We start from the raw sequence: 15,566 nt of genomic DNA, 5'->3' as shown, positions 1-15,566 counted from the left end.
AATGAAAGAAGTCGTGTGTGTTTTGTTTGTGGTGCATTTAGTGAAATGAGTAGTGAAAGTGATATACCCGACAGGATTATTCGGATATTGTTACTGGGGGGTCGATTTGATTGCGGTAGTTTTGTAGCTACGTTTCCGGTGTTGTTGCTGTAACTGACGAAGCACATTGTTAATGTCAGCTTTGCACGGGCGGTTGCAATTGCAGTGCGCCATTTCCGTTCTAATATTTTCTTACAATTGCTGGTACCTCATTGTTAATGTGTATTCCCCATTATGAGAACGTAGGTGCTTCGTTTAGCAAGTTTTCTCTGTAGCCCTAAGGCCTATGGATATGAGTGTAAGAGATGAAGTTGATTGAGTTTTCTTCCGTGGGGCATGTTTCTTGCATTCTTACAGCTTCAGTGTGTGGGCGCGAAAGTGATCGTGACTAGCGAGTTTACTCACTACGTGAGTTATGGTAACTTAGATCACGTCAATAACAAAATTGTAATTTAGACATGTTCGTACTACAGTGTGTAAGACAGCTGAGCCGTGTACTGTATTGTCAAGTTCATCTGATCAGTTTCAGATGATGGTTAAAGTACAGAAACGTGATGTAATTAAAATTGTCTCAGTATCCAGCATTCAGTTTCTGATCGCTGCCATACGACCACTCTGTAAAACGCTTGCGATACTATTTCGTTCATGTGTATTATAATTTCATTTTACGAAAGTGGTGTGACCCCGTTGCAGCACGTGTCTCACATCGTTGATGATTTTTCTTCTGTTCTTCGGAAGCTGAAGTCACTTGGTGACCCCGTTCGATTATAATCATTAATGTATTTTAACAGAATATTAAAACTTTCTGGTGGGTTGACAGATTACGCTAAGTGAATTGTATAAAACGTACTTTAAATTATATTGTTTATTTTTAAAGAATGCTGTCGTATTGTTGCACGGATAAAGACACACAAAGAAAAAGAACGCAGTGGTGGGGAAGAAAAGCACAATTGAAGATATACGTGTTAGTTTGAAATGTGATGTTCGAAGAAGCGTCATGTTCTTTATGCATAATCTCAAGCTGAAGGATGTTGACTTGCATATAAGAAAATCACTATAATTATAGCGAACTGTTGTGTTCATTTTATTTTCAGTGACTACGAATAAGTTTTTGCGGAGTAGCGACGATGGATTCCTTGGAAACATTTTCGAATGTGCTCTAGGAATTTTGAGTGATACCAGTTACGCAAACTTGATTTAGCTCGTGGCCGGGTCCATACTTTATGGTTTAAACCGAGTGGCGTGTGAAATAAACTTATTTTGATTGATTATACACTTCGACACGTTTTTGATGTCTAGCCGAAAAGGCTGCAGTGCTATGAATTGAGTTAGGTACGCCAAAAAACTGCTGCCATGAAGGCTGCATCAACTATTGTGAATGTAGTGTTTTATTTCGTTACACTTTTAATACATCAGTGTTTTCCCCATTGGAGACGTTGCGTTCGTCTCTCCCTCTCTCTCTCTCTTAAAATATATATATTTTAATAGTTCCAAATCACATTCATTAATTTTTAATTGTGATTAATCGAGACGAATAACGAAGCAGCCCAGAATAACGACCAAGCCTCGGACTGACATGCGTGCCATCTTTATTACCTCAGGCAACAAAATAACACTCGTTAAAATGCAGTGACCGAATAATTCATTCTACATTGTCAGTAGACCTGTGTAATCACTGCATAAGGTGATTTTTTGTTTTCCTTAATCAACAATGAAACGTTTCACTTCCTTAACCAATATTGCTGTTGTACGTAAGCAATTTTGAATTTTTCAATGTAACTACGTCGCTGGCCGTTATAAGCGGCAGAAAATTAAATTAAAATCCAGGAATATTTAGCGATCTAGTGAATAGTAAGAAGACATTCGGAAATGTGCGTGAAAGAGCGCAGGATCCAAAGAAGCACGTTCTGACGCTGCATAGGTTAGCGAGTCAGCACGATGGTATAGCCGTATCCATGACAACGATAGAAGCGCGCGCGCGGGCATGCCACCAGCTGATGCAGCGGTCTTGCGCGCTGTGTCGGTCGATAGGCGGCTGTTCGCTGCCACCTGTGCGCTCTTAACTGGCGCGCGCGGTCCGCCTGGCAACAGGGCGGGAGCGGCGAATCTCACCCGAAACCCGCAACAAAGACTGACCTCGACCTAGCGTCCGCGTCAGGAGCCCCGCCCCCCTGCGCTGGAGCCGGCGCGCGCGCGCACTGCATCCCGCTGGGAAGGCGTTTGTTTTCGGCGCGAACCGTGTGCTGCTCAGTTAATGTTGTGGATACCCCCAGCGGCCTGTCTGGATCTCACCTGAAGTGATGAAGTACTGCCTTCTTCGTAAGATGATCATCTTGCGAAACAGATGGAAGCATATATTAAATGGCTCATTTAATAGAAAGCGCTTAATTAATCCACGCCGTACCTCTAACAATAAATCTCTTCCCCTCCCTCCCGCGTGCGGAATCTTTTCAGTGCTAAATTATTTCCAATTCAGGCAGTTAAAGCCCTATCCAATATCAGGAACGCAGATTGCAAGCCTGACATGAATTCACAGTTGGTATGTTATAATTCGTTGAACATATTTGGAGGAGTCAGTGTGACATTGAATTTTTGGGTCAGTTTGTGAAGCGTGTCTAAATTGGATAAGGAGCTGTCATAGAAAAGTCCCGGTCTTGTTTGGCCTTGATCAACGCAGTGCTAACGCTGCCAAGAGTCATTTCATTTAATTAATTTAATTGGTGTTATTAAAACTACCTCTTAACCAAGCATTGGGAGCACACCAATATTGGGCTTGTCTTTCATTTGGATTCTTTCCCCGAGATCGGTAGACACATCTTCAGTGATGGGCGCTGTGTTTTAGTCTGCAGTACAGAAACTGGTTTCCTTCTGTTCGGTGTCGCTAGTGTCTTAGATTTACAGTCATTGCAGATATTTTTCCATCGCCACACTGGCGTGCGTCTGTACAAACTGGTTGACTAGTAAATTAACTCTCTAGACAAATTAAGACGATGAACTGACTAGGGATCAAACGTGACTCTGATGACCATGTAGTTGTAATGTCAGAAGAATTCAACGAATTCACAGCGAATTGCAGTGATATGTTGCTAAAATGTCTATTTCGCCCTTGAAAGAGACGCACGTTAGGTTTTCTCGTGTAATGAACGTTTTGTTTCTTGTTTGAGTCTGTTTCATTATATCACGTTACTAGATTTAAGGTTGTTGTGGCAGAGTTTAGGCATCAAGGAACTTGTACGTCTGTACCGTCCACTCCGCAAGTAGTAATATTTCATTTTTTTTTAAAACAGGAATGTTTTTGAATTGTGTAACGTGAGCATACTTCGTTTAGATGGAAGGTTAAACTTTCATGTTCCCCTACCTTAAGTGAATGAAGTTTAGATAAAATCTGCCGCGGCTCTGCATCAAAACAGTCGTCTTGAGTGAGTGTCTGGTCGGAAACCACAGAGAACAAAGATCTAGATGGCGAATTGAACTCCGGATCGTCTGGGAACGAGTTCAATGTCTCATCCACAGCCTCACCTCCTCCATTGTACGGAAAATACTGAAATGACCTTGTTCAAGCTGTTCTTTCCTTTTATTCATCTCTTTTTTTTTTTACACCGTCTCGCAGGGAGACGTTGGTATTGTACACAAACATACACACATTTACTGCGTTCCGTTTGCTTAGTATCAGTTGTAATGTAAGGCTGCGCGAGCTCGCATCAAGTTTTCAACAGTTAACTTTGCTGGAGGTAGTCACTTGCTGTCGTGTGTCCGTGGAGGAATTTGTTAGAGGTGGCACGTTGCGCAGTCTCTCCTATCCGGCGTAATCTGCCCGCCCGGTATCGACCGGCTGCCAGTATGATTCATCTTCTCGCCTGCCCCTCACGAGGCCTTCCGTGTCACAGAGTTGTTTCCGGTGCACTGAGCGCGGCTCCCCACGTGTTTTGTCTTTGGCAGCACCTCCAAAAGTCTAAGGAGCAGCGCCGCAGCCGCACGTAGAACTTAAACCTGTATGAGCAAGCCCTTCGTGCAAGCATGCTTGACCAATTGTGCGATAGTTTTGCGCTAGTATTACGGCTGTTCAAGCAGCTTGATCAATTTTCCGTCATGCCAACGTACTGAACATACCCGAGCGCGTATGCCGACTATGAGTAGGTATGAGTGAGCATTTGTTAGTTGTGAGGCGACCTTAAAAATATACTTTTTAAATTTCGGTACTGGCCAGCTCGTAATATGGATGACACATTGAGGATCAGTTCATTCACACAATAACATATTATCTCCCCAAGATACAGTGTGAAATCAATCGCTAATGAGTTTAATAAGGACATAATATCGAATTAAATTATGCATCACATGTCTTTCCGCAATAGCTGACGAAATTGCGTTAACTGCAGGTCGTCTGCCATTACGGCATAATTCTTCTTGTTGTCTTTTCAGCCCTCTGAGTGCTACGCCATGTCATCTGTCTGCTTTTCCCTGCACCCAGACTTCCAACGTAATCCCAGTATTCCCGCATTTGTTTCCTACGTACTTCCTTCCTCACTGCAGTTGAATATTTTGCCACCTTTTTCAAATATTTTTAACCAAAGTACTCTTTGAGTCCCGTCGTAAGCGGAATGCGTTTCTTTTATCTCCCAGTGTTATCCTCATTACTTGCAGGCGCATTTCTACCTCTGTGAACCACTCCACTGTGGTCTTCTTGTTGAGAAATTAGCGAGACATTAGTTTCCTCAACCTTACAGTTCTCATACGTGCAATATTTCTAAATATGTGTGAAAATCATTATTGTGTCTCCTTCCAGATTGTTTTCTTTCGCTGGACCTAGGATTCTCTAAGATTAAAATTTCTCCGTCCGTTTCATTTCCCCTTCTGCTTCTACGACTCTAGGTGCTGAGTTGATACTATCAATAGTTTTCTCGAAGGAGATTTGGGATCCCGTGTTTGATGCGTGTCTTACGTTCATTGATTTGTTCTGTAGCTCTTCTAACGAATAATAAACGTTTCGTATTCGTGGGGATCCACAGCCTCCAGATGTTTAATAAACGTAAGTATGGTCCGTAGAAGGCTGTATTTAATCGCGCGATTAGCTAATTTCGGCTACTTGACAATGGAAAGTGGTCGAAATTAGCTAATCGCACGATTAAATAAAAAAATCACATTACAGCGTACTACGGACCATGTTTATATTTTTAAAATAAGAAAAGAATACGGTCATCTGCAGTCTCTTAAGCAGTCAACTGTAAAATTTATGTTTCAACAGGCAACCGTTACGCCCTTTTCAATACCCTTGCTACCCAATAGTTTTCGCCACTGGCGGATAACTTCCTCGAATCGCCAGTTGAAAAAGTAGTGTCTCGCCTCCTTACCTAACTCCCGTCCCGATTTCAAAAGAACAGTATCTTTAATCTCACCTAATTTCACTTCGGAGGTGGCGGACAATAGTCCTTGTTTCGATTTTGTCCATTAGAAATGGTTGGCGAAAGCCTACGACTGTGAAAGAGGGGTTTGTTTTCAAAATAACTTTTCTGCTACTAGTCAAAATTTTCTTTGTTTTTTCACTATGCGCTTCGGGAAATGATTCCGATTTTCAAGTGCGTTTTTTCGTGTGTTCATTTGTAAGTGATGTCTCGGATGCGAGGTGCTGCGTTTTCTGTTGTCTTTCCCGCAATATGTAAAAACTCGCGCAATTTTTAAATAATGATGATCTCTATACAGGGTGTGTCAGAATGATGTTTTAAAAAGTTTGGGGCAGATTCCTTACACCAAAACAAGAAAAAATGGTCCCGTAAACATGGGCTGTAAAATGCATACATTCAGAGCTACGAGCACTTCGCTATTGGGAGAGATGTTTCACTATAGCGAAGATAAGCGAGTGCTCAACTCTTAAGATACGCACTTTAGCGCCCATATTTACTGGACATTTTTTCTCCTCTCAAAATATGGAAAGCAAAGAGCTTGCGGTAGAAGAGCTGTAGTTCACAGTATCGAAGACGAACAGGTGCTCATAGCTCTTAGAGCCCCTGTTTTCTGGACGCTTTTTCCTGTTTTGACGGAGGCAATCTGTTCCCAGTTTTAAAAAACGTCATTCTGAAACGTCCTGTGTAGAAGTAATGGCGAGTTCGGAAAGCCGCTTTACGTAATTCCACTTGTGAAAAACTCCCGCACAATTCTGTGTACAGCAGTGTGTGTCTGTGTATGAGAGAGAGAGAGAGAGAGAGAGAGAGAGAGAGAGAGAGAGAGTACTTGCCGCTCTAATTTTTTTTAAGAAAGCACATAACCGTTTTGTCATCGACGACAAGTTCTTTCCGCATGCCCAGAGAAATTGTTAGATGAATTAGATCGTAATCCTTTTTGAATACTGAATACAAATATTTCTGTAACTCATCGGGAATAGCCAACGCCGGGTTCAGAACTACGTCTACCTAGGCGTAGTGAAAAGGCAGTTACTGTCGGTCACAACCGAAGTGATGTAGTCTCTTATAATTTATTTATGGCTGATTTCGGTTTATCATCTGTGGGAAGTTATCACTGACAGTTGTCCCACACTATGGTACAGCGTCTTGCCTGCTGCTCCCATTCTCTTAACAAATGCATTGTTCTTTTTTTTTTCTCCGTTATTTCCTTGATGCTATAGACATGTAATATATAAACAAGATTGTATTTGTTTCTTAACCTTTTATCAGACGATTCACAGTGAATTATACGTTTCTGAAATTTAAATTATTTTAGATCATTTCTTTGTTGGTCGTCGTTAACGATTTTCCTGCTCTTAAGATTGTTGGCTTACGTGGTTTCTCCTGTAGATCATTGAAGGAATCCATTATTGACCTGAAGGAAACTTCGTCGATCAGAGATAGTTAACTACATGCAAGTCGTTTAAATAGCAGTTGGCTTCCACATCCTTAAAGTAACAATGTGTGTTCACCGCAGTGCACTTTGTTACCAATACGTAATCGGAACTGGAAACCATTACGTTTTAGTGGGAGTATTGCTTTGTGAGTTACAGAAGAAATCCGCTGCTGCGAGATGAGACATTAGAATGTGACAGTCTTCTTAGTCGTTCATTAGTCCCACGAATTTACCGTCCGTAACATTTGCGTTGAGAGAGGTCAGGTAGCCGCTGCTGCGGTAGTTACTAGCAATTATCGAAAATGTTTCTTGTCGGATGAGAGAACTAGATACTGCAAGGTCCCAGCAGTCTCTGTTTTAACATTTAGCATGTTTCCTAGGATTTTTTTTCCCTGAAATTATCGCATGGAACTTTTAACACGTTGTAACATTCAACCCCTTCAGTTTATTAGCCCGGGAGTGACAACAAACCTCGGAACCCATAAAATATTCGTTACTTCACTATATCGCTACATATAAGTGCAGGGCATTGATCATTCGTTTTTAATGGCAGAATTTGAGGAAACTTCGTTTGCTGTATTGAAGTGTGTATGAAATATTCGAAAAGTCGACTTCACCTGGGGAAACTGTACATTACCTTTGACAATAATGTATTTGAACCACAGTAGTTCAGTTCTTTTGTGCCATTCAGTAATACTTACTCATGCTGAGGAAAAAATGTAGATCGCGAATGTAACATCTGCCAATATAATTGCTGCGTGACTTTTTCTGACATAACGACTTTCAAGTCACTTGTTTACAAGGCCATAAATGCAGCTTTTAAACCGATTGAAAGTGGACCATTATGCTATTTTATGGCCTATAAATGGGTTCAGTTCAGAATTTCATTGAATTTTGTAGGAAAACTCAGAATAATAAAGCCATGCGAAAACCTCACTTTGGGTTCTGAACATTCTCATTTGGAGATAACTTGTTCTTTACTGTGATTTACGTCAACTTGGTAGTGGTGAGGAAGGAGGAAGGAACAATAGCTGTAATTGGAATCAAACAGTTGTTAAAATGTTGAGCAAGACATCTTTAATACACTGCTTTCTTGTTTTTGAGACGTGAGAAGAAAGTAAATATTTAGAAGTCTTAAAGGTGGTATCTGTAGAAGCGTTGCATAACAGATGGGATACACGTGTGCGACATATCTTCCGGTGATAATGACGACGCAACGCAAGCTACTTCCCGGAAATTAGCTCTTTGAAAGAAGCAATGTTAGTAGAAACCTGAGAAAGATTAGCTGCCAAGTGTGATTATATCCTCTGTGGATAAATGAGTGGAGAGTCTTCGTCGCGGCGCACTCGTTTTTGGTAAGTGAATACAAAATTTTCATCCTGAGAATATCTCTCGTAGAACGGAAATTTATTTTTTCGAAACAATTGTCACGTTCAGTCTGAGATAGTTAAAGGAGTAGGAGTACACAATTTGCAAGAGGGTTACATAGGTGCACTTCTATTATATACATTGTTTGCCATTAATTGAATTTTCCAGCCTTCGTATTAACTCCGCAAGATTCACCTACAGCTTATTAATTTTTTTATGCTAAAGCCCTGCTATCCGAGAGATTCTGATTGAGATACCAGAAAACTGTACACTGCTCAAGTACTGCGACACTGGAAAATCCGGATTTACATTCTTTCTCCAAATGCCCTCGTTTATGAGAGATTTTTGAATCCGAATACAGTTCTTTTTCTGTGGCTTGATATGAAATGTGGCGTAGGTGGTAGAACGGCAGTCCTGGGGATGCTGACTACTGATACTTTGGAATCACGGTGTAATAGCTGTTTGCTTATATTCTTCCTATACGCATCGAAAACAACGTAGTGAATGTCGAATATAATACGGGGACCCTGAGAATACAACGAAAGTGTTTTTATGCAGCTGTGATGGTACCTTTCTATCGTTTTATTGGCATTTATTGTCGAGCTATATACAACCTAATGGCGACACAGCTTTGTCGATTGTAACGTGTGCGTATTCGTTGGAAAATGGTGAGAAAGTGCAGTACATCTGTGAGGAAAAGCGGGGTACAAGACTTCAGCTCAATCCAAGTGTGCTAATGCCCCATTCATGACAGTCCACATAGCGCCAGCATCGCTAAAAGCGTTGAAATATAGAGAAGCGCTACTGGCATCAATGACAGGTCAGTATGGCCACAGGGAAGTATTGCAGTGACGCTGAGGAACTTGCGACGCTAGCATCAGGGGGGTTACTATTTAAATACCCTTTCTAATCAGGAGTAATGACCGTGAGCTTATCGGATCCACAAACAGTGTTACAACCGAAATTTGGACGACGGTTCAATCCCGCGTCCGGCCATCCTGATTTAGGTTTTCCGTGATTTCCCTAAATCGCTCCAGTTAAATGCCGGGATGGTTCCTTTGAAAGGGCACGGCCGACTTCCTTCCCCATCCTTCCGTAATCCTATGAGACCGATAACCTCGCTGTTTGGTCTCTTGCCCCCAACTAACCAACCAACAACTGAAATTTTACGAGCACACACAGTGTAAGTAGGTTTACACTGTCCAATTTTGAAGTCAGAAGTAGACGAAAATAAAAGTAAGTTCATACGATATCTGGAAGGTATGATAAGTGATTGAGTCCTCCAGAACTGTATTTACGGAATGACAGTTTTACGTATCAGTAGAAGTACATTCATGCGAACTACATTGCTAATCATGCATAAAAATAACACTGTAAACAATCTTAAATATATTGTGGCGTGATTCCAATGACTTTTAAATATTAAATATTGTCAGGAAGATTACTGAAGCCAATTCGTCTTTGCATTTCAAAGTGACAACTAATATTCTTAAAAAATTGTTAAAAACAGGCAACTTTTTAAAATCATTGTTAGTCGATTAGAGTCAGAATTAAAAAAAAAGCTGCATTTTACAAATTTCCTTGTTCGACTCACTTGTGTAGACGGGGTGTGGCAGAGTGGTATTTCTCTCTCCGCGTCTCCGTGACGATTGTATGTTCAGTAATCCATGGCGACAAATGTCTTCCTCCGTCATCCTCAATACCTCGCCACCCCACACATGACCAAGCCGCATGTTTTTCTTCGGGCACCGCAAGTGCACAAAGCTGTATTCAAACCACACTGACCCACTGCGAGCAACGTATTGCAACAGCTTGACTCCGTTCAAGTAGAAAAAAATGTCTTCAAAATGAATTACATAAGAAATCGACAAACGAAAGAAAATTTCGCTTTGTAATGATGTCTTGAATTTGTCTCTCTCTCAAATGTATGTTGTCTTGAATTTTATTTAACCGTTACAGACTTTACTGTGAATTGTTTGCAGAAGTGCATCATTGTTCACTATAAAAACCGTAAGGCACTTTAAAGAATCTCTATTTTGGGTAGGTAAGGTATCAGATCTGATGCCTTCATCGTACATATAGCTTTCGCACCATGAGAACGAGCTGAAACAAAGGTGTGAACCGGGCTTAAGTCAGTCATTTTTTCTTTCGTTCCATACGCGGATGGTACAGACAAAGATTGGCTAATATTGATACAAAATACGCTCGACTGTGCACCATACATAACCACATACTACCCAATGCTAATTGAAAATTTATGCTGTTAACAGCAGAAGTTCTTTACTTACTTAGTTTGGCGCTAATTGCTGCACACCAATAATGGCACTAGCATACGTACGTAGCTGCCATTTTATAAGCACGTCAGGCGAGTTCCACGTCCTGTCAACGCAGATGTTGTGCTTTCCGTTAAACGGTTTATTTACTTCAGACAGAAAAGTCGGGTCCATCGCTCACGTGTGCATTCATTAAAGGGAACAGACCTGCCTCTGATGCACAATAAGTAACAGTGCTCGACACATAAGACTCGTATTCCAGGGCTCCTGTGGTTGCCTGAGGGTGTACCCCGACTGGATAGCTGTGCATGTTAAAACGGCCACTGCCGTGACGGGAGGCGCGCCACCCGCGATTCGTGTCCTTCCGGCGCGTTAACCATGAAGGTAGATGTGGTTTTTAGGCGGTTTTCTTCATCCCACTAGCTGCATACCGGCCTGGTATCCACGTCCAGCCTCAGATATAAACGTCGCAGACATTTAGAGAACTTTATCATACATGCACGTAGAATTTACTCTAGACGCAGAGAGTACGCTGATTACGTCCTGGGAAGCGGGTAGGAAACTGATGACCTTGGATATTTAGTCTCGTTAAGCCTATAACCAGCACCAGCAACGTAATGTGTATGTCGCGACAGCTCCCTCTCCCGTCTCTACAGTACTGGTTGTCAATTCCTATTAGGCTCGATGTTACCGAGAAAACTATTTTCCTTTCTGGAGTGGGTTTGTCTATTAAGTCATTTTAGTCAGCCCTCGTGCAAAAAAGCAAATAATGAACAAACTGCCTTTGCCTTGTGCTTCGCCAAATAACTAAATAATGCAACACGCTTTTTTTTCTGAAAGCAGGTTGATTGTATTCAGGATTCCAATACACCATATTATTCCCCACTCTTTCGGCTACAAAAGCCTATTTTTAAAACTTAATCTCCGTTCAATGCGACGGCCTTACGTAACTTTACTGGGAGGGCCGGTACGCCCGCATGGTACTACTCTCTGACTGGTGTCGGAGCCAACGTATTGCTGCATTAACAACCTCATCATCCACGTACTGCTTCCCGCGAAGCGCATCCTTCATTGGGCCAAACAGATGGAAGTAGGAAGGTGCGAAATCCGGGCTGTAGGCTGGTTGAGGAAGAACAGCCCTATGGAGTTTTGCTATCTTCTCTAAGGTGTGCAGACTTGCGTGAGGCCTTGAGTTGTCATAGTTATGCTCTGGTTTTCCGCCAAAAGAAACTCACTGGCAGCTCTCTGCTTGGAACGCACATCCATTACACATGCCATTTTGAAGGCTACGTATAGCGCCACCACCTATCGGAAATTCATGGAACTTTAGGAGCTGAAGCGGGGATGTCCCACAACAAATTCAGCATTTTTTTCAGCCGAAATTGGCCGAGAAAACAAGTGTTGTATTACCTATTTAACGCCCCTCGTAGTTGTGCATTTGTTCCGGAGTGATCTTCGTAGTTGTGGTTTCGGGTTTGCACAGAGAGAAGTATCGACACTACCTTTTACCGCGCACCAGCCGTGAGTGGAACAGGGACAGAAATGCTACTGGTACACTACATTCTCTCTCTCTCTCTCTCTCTCTCTCTCTCTCTCTCTCTCTCTCTCTCTCTCTCTGGGTCTCTTGGAGGAATGTGGAAACAGAATGCGGAGCTTGCAACGAGAAGCTTGACATTTTAGCAAAACTACCGTAAACCGAAGCTTAAAATTGCTGAAGGTAAGTAGAATAATCCTGTTTCTCATTACTTGGCGCATGACAGATATCCTGACACTGTTGAATCCTTTCGCTCTTAATCCAGTAAATCGAAAGTTCTAAGTGCTTAAGATTAGTCTCCCCTCCTTGCTTTTGTATGTGGAGCCATATAGTAAGGTGTAACGCAGCAGCAGTAAGAGTTCCATATAACTATAACACTGCCTACAGAGAGCACTGAACGCAGGGTTTTACCTATACGAACGCCTGCCGACTCTGGTGTAGCGGGGTCTCCAGGAAGGCAGTGGATTGTAAAAGGACGGTCTGCTGGTTGGTTGAGGCCTTTCCTTCCATTGATTGCCGCGCGCGCAGTGCACTCGCAGTGGGAACGACACGCCAGGCATTGCGGCTCCCCTGTATATTCGTGGCACCGACTGGAACGATAGAGGGCGCCGGGGTCAAGGTCAGCCCGCACTCACAAGAGCCCATTCTCGCCTCCTCGCAGGATGTGCGCTGCGCGCTGGATCCACTCCTAGACTGTGAGGTCGCCAGATTACAGGCCCTTCTACTTTTCTCCGTGAAAATACTGTAAAGTGTAATTGTTGTATCCCACTTCCAAGCAAATCTTCCATATTGTGCACTTGGTTACAGCTTTAGTTGAAAAACACTCTACATCTAAATAGGAAAATGTATCTTCATTGAAGCCTCTGCTACATTATCAAACTACTCGCGTAAATATAAGGGGCGTTCAAAAAGAAACGAGCGGGAGGCGTAATTATAGAAACCAGTACCTGTATGTCAGAAGTATTGACCCTGGCTGTTGCGACACTTGTCCCATTGAGACACAAGGCTGTGAATGTCTCATACAATTCCCGGGGCTGTGATATTAACCAGTTCAGCACGTACAGCTGGACGTCGTCGTCCGAGGTGAATCGTTTGCCCCTCAGAGCCTTTTTTAAGGGGACCAATCACAGGGAGACATGTCCGGACTGTATGGAGGGTGGGCGAGAATATCCCATTTGAATTTCTGCAGGAGTGTCGCGGCTGTGCTGACCGAATGAGGCTTTGCATTGTCGTGAAGCAGAATGACGCCACGGGTGAGATTGCCTGGTCGTTTTGATTTGTTCGCTTGGCGAAGGGTGGTCAAGGTTTGCGAGTAACGCTGGGCATTCTCAGTTGTCCTGTGTTGCAGGAAGTGAATCAGAAGTTAATCATTTTTTGGTCCCCTTAAATAGGCTGTGTGGGACAAACGACGATATTCAGCTGTACGTGCGGAATTGGTGAACATCGCAGCCCCGAGAATTTTATGTGAGAGCCATTCACCGTCTTGTGTCACAGTGGGACAAGTGTCTCAGCAGCCAGGGTCAATACTTCTAACATACAGATACTGGTTTCTGTAATTATGCCTCCGGCTCGTTTCTTTTTGAATGCCCTTCATATTACGAACAGCGCCACCGCGTATGCGAGAAACTCACTCCATGAAAACGAACTGGTCACGACGTGTTTTTTCTTTGTTTTTCCTCACCTTTATTTATTGTTGTCAGGCTGGCTGTCATGAAACTGGGAGGCTCCGGAGATGCCCGCATCTCGTGGTCGTGCGGTAGCGTTCTCGCTTCCCACGCCCGGGTTCCCGGGTTCGATTCCCGGCGGGGTCAGGGATTTTCTGTGCCTCGTGATGGCTGGGTGTTGTGTGCTGTCCTTAGGTTAGTTAGGTTTAAGTAGTTCTAAGTTCTAGGGGACTTATGACCACAGCAGTTGAGTTCCATAGTGCTTAGAGCCATTTTTATTTGCTCCGGAGATGATGCATGCTGAAGTTACGTTCGTTCTCGCTGTCCAGCGTCGCTTGTAGCTCCACCACTCATAACTGGCAGTAAACGATGTGAGATCTTAATCTGTGATGGTTCGACGTCACCTTGAGTACAGGAATTTTGAAACAGCAGTGGTGGCCGAGCAGTCTAATGTATAAACACGATATTATGCTCCAACGATAATTCCTGCTCACGCTTCGAGCTGTTAGGACTCTATGACCAGGGAAGCAGTGTAAATTAGACCTCAGTAGACACACCGGCTATGGACCTAGTAACACATTGAAACGTGCACTACATAAAGAAAAACCACAGAAGACGTCACGTAGTTTACCCCCCGATAGGAGTGGTGGCACTGCAAGGGGCATTAGACAAGAGTACAAACGCAATCCATGATACATAGTGCGCCACATCGGCATGTGCCGTTTCTGTGACGTAATCTACCCAGTGTGATGCCGTCCTCTGCGAGTAAAAGTGGTAGCCTCGCCAATTTTAACACCTGAGGATTATCATTGAGGCAGCCGTCGAAAGTGTGAGGTTTTACCCATGAACACTGTTGTATCATGAGCGAACCGTGTAATGAGTCCGTGATAAACAGTTTTTACATCGAGACTGTCGTTATTTCCCTAAAAGCGTTTTCACAGCGTCTTCAGTATACGGGTGGTTTAAGTACCATTGTTGATAATTTGCAACTCAGCCTTAAACTTTTCACGATTTTGGCGTCTTGCACCATTCCTTTAGTGCTTAACTACTCCAATCTTCTTCCATCTCCAAAGTCACACTGCCTAAGAATAGAAAACAATTTTTTGGAAGAAAACAAGCTTGTAGTGGCGGCATTATAATATACACAACTTTCTCAAGGTATTTGGATTTCCTGATCCATATGGAAAGCTGTGTTTACCACTTGTGTAATGAAAGCACTTATTGTTAATCTGCGATAGGAAAGTCTGCCAGGAAGGGTCACATCCCTAGAACCGTCTGACAGTGATTTGGAGGAGACAAGGTAAGCTTTTTGCTAGCCTTTCACCACTGCCCTGGTCTTCAAAATCACCGAACTTACCTTCATCTTTGCTCTCTTCCATCAGGGCCGCTCTAGCTAATGTGAGGCTCAAGGTTCCTGTAATCTCAACCAACACCATCTTGGACCTTTCGGTCTAGTTGTTGCTTCTTCTGCACACAGAGCTTGATGTATCAGTTATAATGCGACCACGCTGTGTGTGATTATTGCGCAAATAGTGATACTATTATGTCCGAACTTCATTGATAGCTCCTTCTAGAGGGATGGCGACAATACGAGAACTAGATTCAAATCACTGTCATATCTTCCAGTTTTTAATTAAAACTTTTTGCTTAATAGACTGCGTCCGTCATTGTCTAACATTGAAAGCTACTGTTAGTCAAAAACTACGTTTCGACCGGTTTTATAGCGGTTCTCTTCAGAGCACAAAACTTCCGGATTATTATAAGTCTTCTCCTTTACAACGTTCTATTTGTCGTATATATGAAAACTATACCGGTAAAATTTGCACCCAATGTTAATCGAAACTACCAATTAAC

General features: G+C 42.8%; 1 protein-coding gene across 1 annotated transcript in view; it reads left to right on the top strand.

Annotated features, from left to right (window-relative positions):
• LOC126187505 (max dimerization protein 1-like) overlaps window positions 1-15,566 on the top strand; it is a 687,089-nt gene that overhangs the window by 752 nt on the left and 670,771 nt on the right. The gene's annotated exons all lie outside the window — the stretch shown is intronic.

The sequence above is a fragment of the Schistocerca cancellata genome, chromosome 5, assembly GCF_023864275.1.
Source record: "Schistocerca cancellata isolate TAMUIC-IGC-003103 chromosome 5, iqSchCanc2.1, whole genome shotgun sequence".
Classification (NCBI taxonomy): domain Eukaryota; kingdom Metazoa; phylum Arthropoda; class Insecta; order Orthoptera; family Acrididae; genus Schistocerca; species Schistocerca cancellata.
This window is presented reverse-complemented; position numbering and strand designations above follow the sequence as displayed.